This window comes from Entelurus aequoreus, linkage group LG19, assembly GCF_033978785.1.
Source record: "Entelurus aequoreus isolate RoL-2023_Sb linkage group LG19, RoL_Eaeq_v1.1, whole genome shotgun sequence".
Classification (NCBI taxonomy): Eukaryota; Metazoa; Chordata; class Actinopteri; order Syngnathiformes; family Syngnathidae; genus Entelurus; species Entelurus aequoreus.
Window position 1 is genome coordinate 29,050,912 of NC_084749.1, and position 18,693 is coordinate 29,069,604.

At 37.4% G+C, this 18,693-nt stretch overlaps 2 protein-coding genes across 5 annotated transcripts in view; one reads left to right on the plus strand and one right to left on the minus strand.

Annotated features, from left to right (window-relative positions):
* Nucleotides 1-18,693, minus strand: part of kank4 (KN motif and ankyrin repeat domains 4) — a 185,367-nt gene that overhangs the window by 45,384 nt on the left and 121,290 nt on the right. The gene's annotated exons all lie outside the window — the stretch shown is intronic.
* usp1 (ubiquitin specific peptidase 1) overlaps nt 1-18,693 on the plus strand; it is a 201,144-nt gene that overhangs the window by 40,737 nt on the left and 141,714 nt on the right. The window contains exon 2 of the mRNA XM_062028253.1: nt 14,080-14,253. The gene's annotated coding sequence lies outside the window, so the exon portion shown is untranslated. The remainder of the gene's footprint in view (nt 1-14,079; nt 14,254-18,693) is intronic.

Sequence of the window (18,693 nt, forward strand, 5' to 3'; positions counted from 1 at the left end):
AAGGTATACTCGAATATCACCATATAGTCATTTACTATATCGCACAGAGACAGCTGACATTTTTACCGGTAACTTTTAATTCACATGGCCGTCTTAACGGTTAGGACACAGACCTGTGTATGTGTTGAAGGTGTGCTGGAAAATGCGGAACGTAAATTAGGGAGCAGCAGAAATCGGTGCGTTGGAAAACACGGACCGGACTTTTTTGAAAAACTGGATCTGGATCGGCATTTTCCCATGCCTTGCCGATATGCATTTTTTGGCAAATAACGGCGGCCGATCCGATCCAAATATCGGATCGGGACATCCCTAGTACACAATTGGAATATTGAACAACAGATCAATGATTGAAGTGACAAACTTGCCATCCAAAATATACCCCGTTTGTTGACAAGAAGATATAACAGCCATCTAAGCACATTCAATCTCTTTACTAAGCAGAGGTAACACAATCCGGTGAAAAGATTCAAAAGAGCTGGTGTCAAAGCTGACAAAGTGCGCTGCTAACAGCTAAAGCTAAAAAAACAGCTACGTTGAAACCCTCGATGACGTCACACGTCATTAGGTAACAGGCCCCGCCTTTTAAAGGCACATACTCCGCACACTGTGTTCTTATATTAAACATCTTTCAAATGCATATGCCAGATAATTAAAGATTTTTTTTTTTAAGTAACGACCTAATTACTTTCCTCAGTAACTAATTGCATTCATTAAAGAGTAATTATGTTAGTAATTCACTTACTTTTTTGGTAAAGTAACAAGTAACTATAATTAATAACTTTTTAAATGTAATTTTTAGAGCACTGGTTATAGCATGGCCAAACATTTTACAAAATAAACTAGTTGGTTGCCTACATATTATTCTGCAGAAGTCAGTACGAAAAGAAATCCAAGTGTTGATGACTCTCTCGCTGCTTTTTTTCATTGAGTACAACTGCAAAATAACCCACCTTGGGGGCTAAGAAAGTTGTGAGTACCAGCAATTTGATAAAGAAGGTGAAACACAATAAAATGTAAAAAAGTACTCGTAGTAAAGTACAAAGGTGCCGTTCGTCAAGCTCGCTCCTCTCCTTTCATTGCCCTCTTCGCAAACAAGAGCCTTCTATGAAAGTTAAAATAATGTTTTAATGTTCATCATTGATATGTATTTCACATTGTTTTCTACATCCATCCATCCATCCATTTTCTACCGCTTATTCCCTTCACATAAAACTATAATTATTCTCTCCGTAAGAATATTTTGGTTGTCTGGATGGGTAAATAGAATTTACATTATTTCTTATGGGAAAATTGCCTTTTGTTTTTTTATGATTTGGACCTTTTGGAACAAAATACTAACAAAAACCTAGGGTACCACAGTATTTGAACTATATCATTGGCAACTGAGGTAAAGTTAGTCATAATAGTAATGATTTCAAATTATTATATATTTTTTTACTATTACATTGCATCATTCCCATTTGAAACAAACACTGTTATCTTTTACAAAACCTGTAGTTAGATTTTGCTGCAAACAACAAAGTAGGTGGTTATTGGTTGTGCTTGAACCACCTGCGCTGTATCTGGAGTTTTTACCCTGCAAGTCACAGACTGCTTAGTTTGATTGGTAACTCTTTGTAAGAAGGTATAGTAAAAAAAAATCAGCCCTATGTATTAACATTCAAACAAGAATATTTTCCTCCAACACGAGCAACATTGTGCATGTGTGAGCAAACTTGTGATAGCTAACATGTCTACTCCAAATTAAAGCTCATGCCTATTGTGTTATACAGCATGCCACTAAAGTACTTGAAGAACAGCCTTTATTCTGACAGGTAAACATTATTCATTCCTCAATTAACTTTGTAACGCGCTGCCAATCTAGCAGCATTTAATTAACACAACCTATAATTTACCCAGTAGCAGTCTTTAATGGGTGACTGACTTGTTATGGTAACGCTGTGGTACGTGCAATGTTATTATTACCTTTTGTCAGCGTGTATGCTTTGTCTGAAATGTTAAATGTAATTGCTACACACAAGCTATTCGAGCTTTGTCTTGGTCAATGAAGTTCCAGTGCAAAATGTACTGTATATCAATTGGAAGTCTATTACATCCCTCATAGACCACCAGTGCACATATTTTATTCCACTTGTTCTCATACACTCTTGTTTAATATACTTCACTTACTTCTGTCAAATTCTTTCTACTTCAACTTCTTATAATAGACATCTTTAATCAGTATTATGTAGTACAAATCCTGTACAAGAGTACCACGCTACACAACAGCTGGCCTGCTCAATCTCACTGAGACAACAAGAAACCAAATTCTGTTGATGGGCTTCATTATGCAGCAGCCAAATAATCCACAGGGCCTTTAATTAGTTAGTGGCTTTTGTCCAATTTTTTGAGTTGGAACTATGGGTGTCCCAATTCGATATTGATATTCGAAACCAGTCCGTTATAAGCAAAAAAAAAAGAAGTGACGGATGATATCGGCTTTCACCTAAAATTTGCAAAATAAGCTTCTGTACAAGCAGTCCTGCAGCGTGTTTACTTGTGCAAACAGCTCAACGTCCTCCAATAAGCACACAAGTGCGGTATTTTCTTGTATTTTAATGAAGTCATTTACAAAAAGTAAACACGGTGGTAGGACAGCGGTTCTGAAACTTTTTTCCCCAAGTACCACCTCAAAAAACACTTAGCTCACCACTATAATGAACAACATTAAAATAGAGTAGCACTATAGTTTTATTTAACAATTATATTTAATATTTTTGGCCTCTGTAACATTACACACAGTGTTAACAGTGTGTTTGAATATAGGAAAATAAAACACTTTACCTAAATAATGAATCAAATCTATGACGTACCACTAGATAGAGCCCGCATACCACTAGTGGTACACGTACCACAGTTTGAGAATTACTGTGGTAGGCTATAGGCTGTTATGAGATAGCAGACACAACAGCTCAGCACAAAATAGCACACAAGCTAGACAAACTGTATGTAATGACTATAATCGAACAATATTTCAGTCTAGAACATGACATTTGTCAATATAAAATGTTTTGAAATAATTATCGTTGCATATTACTTGCAGATACAAAGTCTCCAAGGCAGAAGCGTATTAGAAAGTGTCCAGTAACAAACATGTCCACATCATGTGCTTAAGTTAATGAATGATTGTGACCATTAAAATAGGGATGGGTACGATTCACATTTGAACCGATATGATACCAATTCCCGGTACCTGGGAATCAATACCGGTACCTGGGAATTGATATCAGTACTCAATTGTACACATTTTCGGTACTTTTGTGTGTGTGTGTAAATACATGTTAATTGTTTGATAATAACATGTGTTTTTTCAATGTAACATCTAAAAATAAGCTATTATGATAAATGGGGACGGCGTGGCGAAGTGGGTAGAGTGGCCGTGCCAGCAATCGGAGGGTTGCTGGTTACTGGAGTTCAATCCCCACCTTCTACCATCCTAGTCACGTCCGTTGTGTCCTTGGGCAAGACACTTCACCCTTGCTCCTGATGGCTGCTGGTTAGCGCCTTGCATGGCAGCTCCCGCCATCAGTGTGTGAATGTGTGTGTGAATGGGTGAATGTGGAAATACTGTCAAAGCGCTTTGAGTACCTTGAAGGTAGAAAAGCGCTATACAAGTACAACCCATTTATCATTATTTATAATTACAATTGACTCTCATTTGCAATGCATTTGAACTTCCGAGACAGGACTGTGTAGGCTATTTATATGTTGTCTAACGAGGAAGTAGTTTTTTCCATTAAGCTGAATGTGTTATGTTGAGCCCTACAATGTGTTTATACTATAAGTACTGTGCTTATTATACACCAGTTGTTTGATTGTAACATTCATATTAGTTGTAGTTTTCATTAACAAAATTGGATGTGTTGAAATCGCTATGTAAAACCACTAATGCTAATAGTAACCTGTCTATGTCATATTCAGTATAAATTACTTTTAGCATCAAGCCAGCGCATTTTGAAAAAGTGGAGCTTTACTTTACATTTGAGCGTTTTCTACCAAGAATACTTGCTTTTTTGGTGTTGAACGTTGAATTACTTAGAGGGAGTTTGGCTGAGTCCGCCGCCAGTGCTGCTTGAGTGATTGTTTCCCTGAGCCTGTGTTTAGTCTGCAATCGGATGCGACAAGCTGCAACCAGACGTGACAAGTCTGCAAACGTACGTGACGTCACATGCAACAATGGTATCGAAATATGGCACTGTTTGATTTGACATAAATCGCTACCCAGTAGTACCAACGGAGTTCGGTCGGTGCTTATGAAAGTAACGAATTCATGTCACCAAAAACCAATTAACACTCCATTACATATTTATAAATCTGTCATAAGGTTAGTGTTTTTCATAACTACCATTGTTATCTTGGTCATTTTACTTGATCAATAAAATAGTAATAAAAGTTTGTACAAAATTGCAGATGTGTTTGGTTTTGTTTTTTTTACGCATAAATTGGTGGATAACTTGCTTTAAAATCATGAGTCAGAGTAATTATTTTTATTTCAACAAACAAATATGTTAATATAATGTTTGTTGCATGATCAGATAATATTAAAAGTTAAAAAACATTTAATCACATGCAGTACATGCAACATTTCTTTGGGCAAAAATTAAAGAACGAATACTTTTAGTAAGAAAGATAAAGAGTTGATCGCTCCCCAGGGCCTTGAGTTTGATACCTGTGTCGTATGGGATTAATATCAGTATAAGCACAATACTCTAAACTCCAATATCGGTAATGAATTAGAAGTGGAAAAAGTTGTATTGGACATCCATAGTTGGAACCTCAGAAAATCTTTAAACAATGTGTTAATCATGTCTTAACAATGTGAAAATAACACAGTATCAAAAACAATGCTCAAACACTGAAATAAAATACTGTAAATGTGTCTTTCTATTGTTCAAACTAAAGTTTCCTACATAACATTATACATAGGATGTATGTCTTTGCAGGCTTAAAGGTTTTCATTTTTTGTTCTACATGAGGAAAAATATATGAGAGTGGAGGGAGGCCTCTGACTTGAGAAAAGATGTGATAGTGTGGCTGAGCAAAATGTGACTGGAATGCTGAGACGCATAATGATGCAAAAAAGCTTATTGTCGCAATATCCTTGATTCCTTGATCTCCTGAATATCAGCGAAACCGTCACTTCAAGTCACAATCGTATTTGAAAAGCTGGCATATCGCTGCAAAATTTAATTTCCAAGAGAAAAAACGAGGATTATGCTTGACATTCGGTCAGACGATTCATTAAAACAGCAACAATTCACGCCCCATGTAAACAAACACTTTTATTACCTCTGCATTTAATCAACTTAAGTAATTGCTGTCCTATGGAGAGAGAGATGAGGCTGACATTTCAGCCCGGTTTGAGCGATGAGCATTGAAAAGACATATTTCATTGTCTTTGCAGTTGTGGCCTGGGAGTAAACAAATGCACCGGAGCTGCTTTTTTTTTCTAGCAGAGTTATCCAACCTTCTTTGTCTGTTCTGAATTTCAAATATAGCTGAATACACACCGCAGGGCTTTATCACAGACACAATAAATCCTACTGCTGTCTGAACGATGCAGGAATGTCCACAAGTGTTCCTGTGTGCTATAAACACTACCTAGTTAAACTAACTCCTGAGATGTAACACATTCAATTACTTGTATTATCACGCCACAATTTGATTGGACCTTGTTTGTAATGCTGCTTCTGACGACTACTTTTGTAATGACTAATATTTCCATTATTTGAGAAATAAGATATTAGTATGTAATTTTATTTGTGCTGCCCAACAATTAATTGTGCTGAAAGGCACTGCCAGACTAAGTAGCTTGTGCAACATCCAAAAGTAAGGATATGCGATATGACCTCAAATCCATATTGCGATATATTGCAGTATCTCGCCATAGTGGTATGTATGTATTTTTCGCATAGATATTATAATAAAACCATTTCAAGACAGGTTACAAAAGTTGTTCCTTACGATGCATACGTACACGATGGGATGAGTTGATCGATCGGGCACCGATCAGTATCAGGCAAGTTTTGTGATTTTCGCCATTGCCGATTAGTGCCTTTTAATATCGATCACAAACGTTGATTCCCTACAAGAAGCTAGCAGCTAAGTGTGTCACAATACACAGTGTGAACCCGCTCCACTGAGATAATAATAATCACTTCCATTACGGCAAATAAACTGCAGTTCTTGGTATCTTAAGTATCATTATCCAGTGTTATTATCATTGGAGTTATAGGCTAAACATGTTACACACCAAGAGCAAGCCAGGAGCAAGCATACTGATAGCTAAGCTATCTTTAACAACAGAAACAAATAAGTGCTTAGAAAAGTTGAACAAGCCAGCTAGCTACAACCACATTACAGCAGAAAGTAAACATGTATTAAAATGAATTGAACAAGTAGATTAATAAGAGTTAGAGAGGATAATATAGTAACAACTGCTAGTGTAAATGCATACCTTAATTGTTTTCCAAATGGTGCCTTTAACACGGTCGTAAAACGGCAAATCAAATAAAACAGAAGTAATAATAATAATAATAATGTATTAGATTTTATATCGCGCTTTTCTATTGTTAGATACTCAAAGCGCTCACAGAGAAGTGAGAACCCATCATTCATTCACACCTGGGGTAGACTGACGGAAGCGAGGCTGCCCGTTTACGCCTACGGCCCCTCCGACCACCACCATTCATTCATCATTAATTCACCAGTGTGAGCGGCACCGGGGGCAAGGGTGAAGTGTCCTGCCCAAGGACACAACGGCAGCGATTTGGATGTCAAGAGGCGGGGAGCGAACCTGCAAACCTCAGGTTTCTTGCACGGCCGCTCTACCCACTATGCCATGCTGCCCCCCAAGTCATCGTCATGGACCCACTAGCTGCGGAATAGCTCTCCTATCAGCTAAACAGACGCAATAACGCCACGGTGGAGTTTTGGTGACTTTATGAAACTGAAACAAGACAAACAGAATGCCATTGTAAGTTAATAATACTAACACAGACACTCGTAAATGTGTTAGCATATTAGCTAATTACATTATGATAGAAATATGTATGAAAACTCTTCTACAGACATTACACATGGGACGGTTTAGTTAGTATGAATAGTTTTAGTTATATTGCAAAACGGATAAATGTTGCCACAGCCTTTCTCTTCACCACGAGCAGATAGAAAATACCCAAACGCACTAAAAATAAAAACATACAGAGAAGTAAAATGGTAAATGGGGTATACTTGTATAGTGCTTTTCTACCTATAGGGTACTCAAAGTGCTTTGACACTATTTCCACATTCACCCATTCACACACACTGATGGTGGGAGCTACCATGCAAGGCCCTACCATGACCCATCAGGAGCAAGGGTGAATTGTTTTGCTCAAGGACAGAACAGACGTGACTAGGATGGTAGAAGACGGGGATCGAACTAGGAACCCTCAGAAGTGTCACTGTCAATTAATCAAAACAAAAAATAAGGGAATTGAGGTGATCTAAAATGTTCAATGTCAACAGTGAGTGTCAGATTTGTCCTATAGTGTCTTTAATTTGGCTATGTAACTAATCATACAGCCCAAGGTGAAGTCAAATTGTTTGGGTGTACCACTCAGATTATTGGGGGCAAACTGTGATTTCCACTGTAACAAAATCCTTCTATGAGCTAGGAAAGATGCAAAGGCGATAGTATCCTTAAAAGCCTGCCTAATTTTGGGGGAGTTTTGCTGGAGCTCACACTCCAACAGGCTACTTCAGCTTCGTTCCCACACTGTGTGATTCAATAATTCCTTCATTCCGCACTCCATCCAGCTGTACAATCACTTGTCATAAAAAAATAGATGATATTTGTCTATTACCTGACCGCTTCTATGTTAGCTACCTCTCTTTGTTTATAATTTATATTTTCTGCTGGATCTACTCTTTATATTATTGTACATGGTAATTGAGATGTGTTATATATTGTATATATTATATAATATATATATATATATATATATATATATATATATATATATATATATATATATATATATATATATATATATATATATATATATATATATATATAATATATATATATAATATATCAGTATATGTTATATACTGTATATATAATATGTAAATATTACATATACTGTATGTTATATTGCTACTATGGTACATTTTTAGTTTACTTTATACCTTTTGTTTTCAAACTCTTTTTGTGCCCTTGTATGCACTATCCTTCTCATTCTTATCCTTCCCATCCTTATCCTTTCCATCCTTTGTAACTGAGCTATTGTGTGGAACAATTTCCCTTGTGGATCATTAAAGTTTGTTTAAGTCTAAGTCTACAATTCTGCACAAGGCGTCAACTTCAAATTTAGTGCATCTGCAAGGTTTTTTGAAAATATTAGTCTAGTAGGCTTTCAGACAGGGACAGGACCAGAACATGTGTGTCATGTTTACAGGAGTCAAGTGACATCTATTTAATTTTTCTGCAATATTGGCATACATTTTAGAAAGTTTAGAGTTAGTGAAGTAGGTGTGATAGACAACTTTAAACTGGATCAGTTGTATTAATGCAGATTTCCAGTTGCTGTCATCCAAAACTTTGCCAAATTTTGCTTCCAAATTCTTTCTAATTTTAGCAAGAGATGTGTCCCTTTAAGGTGGGAGATTAGGATGTAAATTTGAGAACTGTTTTTTCTCAGAATTCTACACACAATACCACATAATGACTATGAAACAGTTTTTTGCCAAGTAATTAAAAATAAAAACTAAGAAATCACATTTACATAAGTATTCACAGCCTTTGTTGATGCACCTTTGATAACAATTACAGCCTCAAGTCTTTTTGAATACGATGCCACAACCTTGGCACACCTGTCTTTGGGCAGTTTCGCCCATTCCTGTTTGCTGCACCTCTTAAGCTCCATCAGGTTTGATGGGAAGCGTCGGTGCGCAGTCATTTTCAGATCTCTCCAGAGATGCTCAATCGGATTCAAGCTTTACTCTGGCTGGGCCACTGAAGAACATTTACAGAGTTGTCCTGAAGCCATTATTTTGCTATCTTGGCTGTCTGCTTCGGGTCATTGTCATGCTGAAAGATGAAACGTCGCCCCAATCTGATTTCTAGAGTAGGTTTTCATCCAGGACTTCTCTGTACATTGCTTCATTCATCTTTCCCTCGATTCTGACTCATCTCCCAGTTCCTGCTGCTGAAAAACATCCCCACGGCATGATGCTGCCACCACCATGCTTCAATGTCGGGATGGTATTTGCTTACCCTCCCCGGTTTCCTCCAAACATGACACCTGGCAATTACACCAAAGAGAGAATCTTTATCTCTTCAGACCAGAGAATTTTGTTTCCCGTGGTCAGAGAGTCTTTCAGGCACACTTTAGCAAATGTTTACGAAGTAATGGCTTCCGTCTGGCCACTATACCATACATGCCTGATTGGTGGATTGCTGCAGAGATGGCCGTCCTTTTGTAAAGTTCTCCTCTCTCCACAGAGGAATACTGTAGCTCTGACAGAGTGACCATCAGGTTCTTGGTCACCTCTCAGACTAGGGACCTTCTCCCCCGATTTCTTGGTTTAGACGGCCGGCCCTCTAGGAAGAGTCCTGGTGGTTCCAAACTTCCTCCGTTTATGGATGATGGAGGCCACTGTTCTGATTGGGACCTTCAAGGCAGCAAATCATTGTCTGTGCACTTCCCCAGATTTGTGCCTCGAGACTATTCTGTCTCAGAGGTCTGCAGACAATTCTTTCAACTTCATTCTTGGTTTGTGCTTTGCCATGCACTGTCAAGTGTATGGACCTTTATATATAGACAGGTGTGTGCCTTTCTAAATAATGTCCAACCAACTGAATTTACCACAGATGGACTCCAATTATGCTGTAGGAAAATTCCAAGAATGATCAGTTGATACAGAGCTCATCCGAAATAGAGCTCACCAGAGCTTTTGAGCTTCATGGCAAAGGCTGTGAATATTTATGTACATGCAATTTTTTTGTTTTTTATTTTTATAAAATTTGCAAACATTTCTAAAAACAAATGTTTCACGTTGTCATTATAGGTTATGGTGTGTATAATTTTGAGGACAAAAATGAAATTATTTCATTTTGAAATAAGGCTGTAACATAACAAAACGTGAAAAATTGAAGCACTGTGAATACTTTCCGGATGCACTGTACATCTAATCACACAGTACTATACATCAAATTGTTTAAGGTACTGCATTTGAGGATTTAATTAGCTGTAAGCTATAGAAATGATTAAGGAATCAAGAAATTAATTATTGACATACTTCACACACGCACTGTAGTGAGTCTGTAAAATATGTGAGATTCACTTTTTGACTTGGTGTTAATATCCATATTCTCTCAGACTAATCAGTCTATGTCATGATATCTCATTTCCTCAAAAGAATGTGAGCATCTTCCTTTACTGCGCTCCTATTGAGCTATTCAGCACGAGGGCCTGCTTTTATTAGCAATAAAGGAAGTAACCCGCCATCCATTATTAAGTGGAGCACAGAGCCAGCCTCTTAGCTGGACCTCTAGTGCCATCGAGGCTTCTTTTCCTCCTTGGAGCTCCATGAACATAGTGAAGTAAGTACTATTGCTTATTAGTATGCAAAGCCACTCACGAGCAGTGCCTGAAAATTAGAGATGAGAGTTGAGAAGATATGTTGGTACCTAATTTAGGATGTGAAAAACAATAATATCTGATTCTGATGCGTTGTCAGAATCTTGCACGATGTAATAAACTGATTTGAAAAATATGTCACTAATGTAATTCGACATTGCATCTTGACGCATTGTTTCAAGTGACATCATTACTAAAAATAAATACTTAAAGCCTGATTTACTAAGATTCAAATATCTCGTGCTAAACATTGTGTGCAATCTATAAAATTGTATGTACTATTAGTGGGCATGTTGCATGTGGTTTACTCAGACTGCATGTGCAATTGTAAAGTGGCCTTATTTAAATGATTTTGCGTGTACCATACGGTGCATTACCATGGAGACTCTCATTAACTGCACACTTATGTTATCTTGCTCCTACCTGTGGCCTTTTGTTATGTTTTCAAACAAGCAGGAAACATATACCATTTTTTATGAGAATTTTAGAATCAGTCATGCAGTGCATCTTTGACACCACTTTTTTTCTTGGGTTTTTTTTTACCACTAAAGGGCTGCACTGCTGTGCTTAAGACACAAAAAATGCATACTTCAAGAAGTTTATCATAAAGGATATTCAGTATGTTAGTAATATGGTTAATTTGTGTCTTTAAAGCCTTTTTTGACACTGAATTTATGTAACTGAAATGTTTGCATTTGAATTTTATGAGCAAATGTTTTTACATCAAATTAGGGTAATTCCATTGAAAACTAACGTGTTAGCAAAATGCGTGTTCAAAAATTCAGTGTTTTAAAATTGAGTGTAAAAAAATTCAGTGTAAAAAAATAAGTGTATTTAAAAATCAGTGTATAAAAATTCCATCCTTCCATCCATTTTCTACCGCTTGTTCCTTTTGGGGTCGCGGGGGGTCGCTGGAGCCTATCTCAGCTGCATTCGGGCGGAAGGCGGGGTACAGCCTGGACAAGTCGCCACCTCATCGCAGGGCCAACACAGATAGACAGACAACATTCACACTCAAAATTCAATGTATAAAAATTCAGGGCTGAAAAATTCAGTGTCGAAATATTTGCTGCTTCAAAAAGCAAGACTCACTTCCGGTAAGGGAAGACTGAATCAATCGATCATTTCTCAGAACCAGCCAATGAGGTGTCAAGTTTATAGTCACGTGACACAGGTTTGGCAAAACAGCAGAAAAAAGGCAGTTAACTTGACTACCTGGGCATAATACAACATAATTAACATTTCAATGCGGCTATGGAGTTTTTCAAATTAACTAAATGATTTCAATGGTTAGAATCTGCACTTTTGAGTGACATACTAAGCTCTGTTTCATGCAGACCGGCACGAACAGAGTGGGCCACAGTGGGCGGGGCTTGTTTACGAAGCAGCGAGTGTCAGACGGAGGCAGATTTTTACAAAAAAGTTCTGCAGAACAGTTATATTTTTACAAATATATGGATGTTTTTTACCCTTTGCGTTTATGTTTTGCCGTGTTTGTTGCATATTTGTTTTTCTTGCTCGATTATAAAAGATTCTAACCTTTGGAATTTCTATAGTTTGAAAATATCCAGCCGACCGCAATAAAATGTTAATTATGTTGTATTATCCCCAGGTAGCCCAGGTAACTGCCTTTTTTATGCTGTTTTGCAAGACCCGTGTCACGTGACTATAAACTTGACACCTCATTGGCTGAGTCTGAGACAGGATCGATTGCTTCAGTCTTAATTTAAGTGAGTCTAGCTTTTTGAAGCTGCAAATTTTTCAACACATTTTTCTAGCACTGAATTGTTATACACAATTTTATTACACTGAATTTTTATACACCGAATTTTAAAAGATTGAATTCTTTAACACACGCATTTTGCTAACAAATTTGTTTTCAATGAAATTGTCAGCATAAAAGTTCACAAAATTCAGACGCAAAAAATTCAGTTACATAAATTCATCGTCAAAAAAGGTTTTATAATAAAGACACAAATTAACCTCCAAATACATATATTATGTGAAAAAACAAACGTCAATAAAAAAAATACTAAGGCTTTGTTCACACTGCAGGGTCGGGTGTCCAATTCAGATTTCTTTTGTCTCATCGGATCATTTTAGTGGATGTTCACATTACAAAATAAATGTGGTTTCTAATGTGAATGCAATCTGACCCGCATGCGAACATGACGTCGCACGCAATGCGGTGTTTACGGAAGAAAACATTGCTTCCACTCTAGTCGGCCTCAGTACTGGCGCATTTGTGGCAATTTCAAGGATTTTGTGCAATCAAAGTCAATTTATTGCAACAACCAATTTACTGCAACAACCAATTTATTGCGTGTAGAAGATTAAGAAGGAAGAGGAGGCATGGTGGAACTTTTACATGAGTTCCTAAAACATTTTATTTTCACCTCTTTTCTGCTCTGTTGTCAACTATTTATTTTGTAACCGTCTATTTTAGCGAATATTTATGACACTTACCGCTTTTTAATGATGTTTTGGTCGGATGAATGCAATTAATGTGCATACTAAATAATATAATTGCATTTTCTCCTTCCAGCATTGTGGTCGTTTTGATGATCAGCATATAGACTACATATTAATGAAGACAGAGATGCAGAATGGATTGCACGCCTTATTCTATTCACTTACGAGACGCAATCCACTTAGTAGATCAGCTTTGCGTGGTCTATCAAGTTTGCACATGTTTTAGTACACTTAAACCTTTTGTAAATCAGACCTTAGTGTGTAACTGACAATAAATACAAACATTTCTGTCCAATAATTTAATTTTGGATTGTTTAACCCATTTTGGATTTAAAGAATGCAGGCACTTTGGACAAGACAAATATGGTGTGCTGCTATAAAATATATACGTGCAGAAAAAAACAAGGTATACATGGTCAGCCCGACATTGTCGTTGTCTAAATCTGTTCCTGCTCCTTAAAGGGGAACTGCACTTTTTTTCCTGAATTATGCCTATCGTTCACAAGCATTATGAGAGACAAGAATACACGTCTTTCTTTTGGGGGGTGGGGATTTTAAAGATGATTAAAAAAACGCTTGGAAGATGCGGCTAATGGGAGTCACCGTTGTAGTCTTTAAAGCCCTCTAAAACAACTTCAAACCCCTCCAATAACGTTTTGTATACACACTGCAAGTATATATATAATGTAGTAACAGACACGTTCATAACAATATGTAATATGTACAATATTTATCGTATTTTGACTCTATTTCCGTTTCTCTAGCATTACACGTCTGACTTTTGGCAATAACCCCGTCCGGATAAAAACACGCAAGTGTGTTCTAATCATGGCAGACTTGGTAACAGACAACGAAAATAACTATTTTTGGGGAAAAAAAAGATTGACAACCTTATCTTTTTGAATCTGAATTTATGGACTACTGCTTCTCCTGCTTCTTCTAGAAGGAAGAGTGAGACGTTGGAGCAGACGGAAGCCGAGAGAGAGGTGAAAGTGAATCAAAGCTGCAAAATGTGGAACTTGGAGCCAAGCTATTTAGACAGAAATGGAGTACGTGCTTAATTAACCGGGAAAAAATGTCCTCGGCCAGCTGGACCAAAGAGACAACTGTCCATCAGGTGAGTCACTTTATATTGATCATGGTATACGCAGCACGCCATGCTTGTTATTACAACTACAGTACATACTGTATGCTTGATGGCTAGCTGTGCACAAAAAAAACCTGAAATGTGGGCTAATATTTTACAGACAGTGTAATATGATTGTTCATGTTTTTCAGTCAGTACAGATTGGTGTTTTATAGCATTGTGTTGTGCATTACAAACTCAAAACGCGTTTTGTGCTGACGTAGAAGCTCGCTTATCTCTTGCCGTAGTCAGCCTCTAGGGCTAATACCGTAGCACGCTGGTGTGTTAGTACGCTAGAAAAAGAGTTCCTCTGTGTTGGCTCTTACAATAACAAATGTCGCTACAGTTTGGTTATAATACAGGTTACGGAATGTAAATTAAGTATTGTTGACGGTTTTTGAATGGATTTTTAAAGTGATTTAGAGGTAGAATTGATTGCTCCCATTAGCTGCATTGCTAGCCACCAAGAACGAGCCAATTTGTATATGTTAGAAAGCAATAAAACTAGACATGTCCGATAATGGCTTTTTTGCCGATATCCGATATTCCGATATTGTCCAACTCTTAATTACCGATTCCGATATCAACCGATACCGATCTATACAGTCGTGGAATTAACACATTATTATGCCTAAGTTTGTTGTGATGCCCCGCTGGATGCATTAAACAATGTATCAAGGTTTTCCAAAATCAATCAACTCAAGTTATGGAAAAAAATGCCAAAATGGCACTGCCATATTTATTATTGAAGTCACAAAGTGCATTATTTTTTTTAACATGCCTCAAAACAGCAGCTTGGAATTTGGGACATGCTCTCCCTCAGAGTGCATGAGGAGGTTGAGGTGGGGGGTAGCGGGGGGTGTATATTGTAGCGTCCCGGAAGAGTTAGTGCTGCAAGGTGTTCTGGGTATTTGTTCTGTTGTGTTTATGTTGTGTTACGGTGTGGATGTTCTCCCGAAATGTGTTTGTCATTCTTGTTTGGTGTGGGTTCACAGTGTGGCGCATATTTGTAACAGTGTTAAAGTTGATTATACGTCACCCTCAGTGTGACCTGTATGGCTGTTGACCAAGTATGATTTGCATTCACTTGTGTGTGTGAAAAGCCGAAGATATTATATGATTGGGCCGGCACGCAAATGCAGTGCCTTTAGTCACGCCCCCAATATTGTTGTCTGGGTGGAAATTGGGAGAAATTCGGGAGAATGGTTGCCCTGGGAGATTGTCGGGAGGGGCACTGAAATTCGGGAGTCTCCCGGGAAAATTGTGAGTGTTGGCAAGTATGACTGGAAGACGCAACTGCTCTGAACTTCTCCCTACGTCCGTGTACCATTCCGTACAGCGGCATCTTAAAAAGTCATAAATTTTACTTTTTGAAACCAATACCGATAATTTCCGATATTACATTTTAAAGCATTTATAGGCCGATAATATCGGCAGTCCGATATTATCGGACATCTCTAAAAAAAAAAAAAAAGTTTTTGTCTTCTTGTCTCTCATGATTGTGAACGGTAGTGCAGTCAACCCGAAAAGTGAATCTTAATAAGAAAAAAATAAAGGGAAAAAAATGTAATTAAAAAAATAATATCTAAAAACATAAATATTTTTATTAGTAAAAATCTATAAAAAAAATTGTATTTAAAAAAGTTAACCCAAATCATGCTAAGTTTATTTTCTAGACCAGTTGCTAGTCGGGGGGCACGCATGTGCACAGTGGGCAATTGCAGACGCTAAATTTGCATGTGCATAAAAAATGGCTCACAACTGGGAATCTGTTCTCATCGTTCACTTAAAAAAGCCGTTAAAAAGACTAAATTTGTTTGCGAACGTCACATCGCTACTCTTTTTTTTCAGATCATATCGTCAATAAAGCTCACCATAAATACATCTAAAAATGTACACTTATTAATTTGATTGTTTCAGCTGATCTCACTTATGCACGACCGGTACAAGAATTCGCAACATAAAACCCTTATCAGAACACAAGCCTGGTCATAGAAAATGAGCCATTTGAGGGGAAACTTGTCTGAGACTATACGTTTACACTGCAGGCCAAAGTGGCCCAAATTTGATTTTTTTCAGATCTGATTTTTTCCAGCTGACTGTTTACACTGCAAGTGTAAATGCGCACGGGCCCCAATGTAGACCCGGCGTCACTTGCATGCGCACTTCGATAAAGTAAAAACAAAGGAAGTTGAACGGGAGGAAGTCGCTGCTACTACAAAATAAAATAAAAGTCGCAACACCTTAAACAATTGTGTTTTTTACGTGAAAGTAGATGAAAGTAATATAATGTATGAATGGATGTATATAGTGTAATATATTTGGGAGTGTTGTAGTCTTTTTATGGCTGTTAAGTAGAGGAGACACGGACATCAGCGCAGATCTACGGGAGCTTTATTTTTTCAACCGTAACACAGCGTCAATTACGGTTTTCAACAATCGCTATTTCTTCGGAATCAAAATATATATTCATATATTACATCCAGCCTATTATTTGTGCGCTATTGACAAGTCATGTACCGAAAATGTGGTCGTTTTAAATAGAAACCGAAACCGGATGTTGTGATGAAATATCCATTTCCGCTGGCGACTGCGTTTTTCCGGCTCACACAAGTGACATAGCTCGCCCAAAGCTGACGAAAAAAATCACATTTAGGTCTCATTGCGTTTAGACTGAAGTCACATTTGAAGAGATCAGATTCCAATCGGATTCAGGCTACCTCCTGATGTGGCCTGAATCTGATGCCAAATGATCAGATTTTAAGCACTTTGGAGCGTTTAGACTGGCAAAAAAAAATCTGATTTGGTGTGCAGTGTCAAGAGGGCCATAGTCCAGTGTAGGTCTGGGACAATTAATCAAATTTTAATTTTAATTTTGATTATGGCTTTTCATGATAATGAAAATATAACGATCAAAAAAAACTATTATTGGGCCGTGCAACATGCATGCAAATTCCGGAGCTTGTGACTTTGAAACGGATGAGGAGCGAATGAGTGAAAAAAGAGCATGTCCACTAGAAGTTTTCGATCTCAACGTGGTTGTTCCATTTTATTTGACACATTGCTAGTATTACTAATCAATAATCACCAAACTCAACAAAAAAATAAGCCCATGTGATTATGCAGACTGAGTCACATAATTGACCAATAAAACGTAATTCGCTGAGAAACACAAAATAATATCAGGGAAGTTGACATAAAGTGCTCAATCAACCCCCCTCGTCCTGAACTAAACATTGTCAAGACGGTCACTTTAAACGCCAACTAAAATATGAGGCTATAGCTAACAAAAACAATCCATAAACCTATATCATCTGCTTGTGTTGTGAACGCCATCATTGATGAATATCAATATACAAACAATGGTTGCAAAAAAAATTAAAAAAAACAATGGTTGCAACTTGAGAGGCGCTCTTTTTTTTTTTTTTTTTGCAGCCTTAAGTGAATCGCCTCTTTAATCGTCAAGCTGAGAAAAACAGCACAGTACACTCCCACCCCTTTCACAACAGGGCGAACAAAATAAAGGTTTCAAAACAGTACCTTGCACAGGCATTATGTAATCAAAGCGCTTATTGATACATTTACAAAATAATTATGTTTTGACCTAAAATACAGGTCAAAATTGCCCAAATATCACCAATACATGTGAGGATTTTTGCATTTAGTTAACAAACATTTTATTAAATTGTATTTGACCTAAAAAGCACATGGTGGTAAAATAAGTGTAAAAGTAAAAAAAAAACTGAATTAAAAACAATTAAAATGGAAAAACTGAATTATATTGTTTTTCATATTGCTATTGTGTTCAAATGTATTGTTAGTGCTATTATTATTTAACTGTTTGTGGTTTATCCATTACTAATTTATATCCAGTTGTTGTTTTATTACTATATTTAAAGTTGAGTTTTGGTGGTACAATAAATACTCATGTTTTCAAATTAATGAATAATCCTGTAAAGTTAAAGTAGCAATGATTGTCACACACACACTAGGTGTGGTGAAATTTGTCCTCTGCATTTGACCTATCCCCTTGATCACCCCCTGGGAGGTGAGGGGAGCACTGAGCAGCAGCGGTGCCGCGCCCGGGAATAATTTTTTGGTGATTTAACCCCCAATTCCAACCCTTGATGATGAGTGCCAAGCAGGGAGGTAATGGGTCCCATTTTTATAGTCTTTGGTATGACTCGGCCGGGGTTTGAACTCACAACCTACCGATCTCAGGGCGGACACTCTAACCACTAGGCCACTGAGTAGTAATTAATCGTGATTACAATATCAATCAAAAATAATGACGATTATTACTGTGGCCTTAATAGATCGGCCCTAGTTCAGTGTCACAGTCATAGAAAAACCCAAATACAGTGCTCTGTAAACTGTGCAGATTAGAAATTGCTTTTCACAGCAGCACTGCTGCAAAGCACAAGCTTTTAA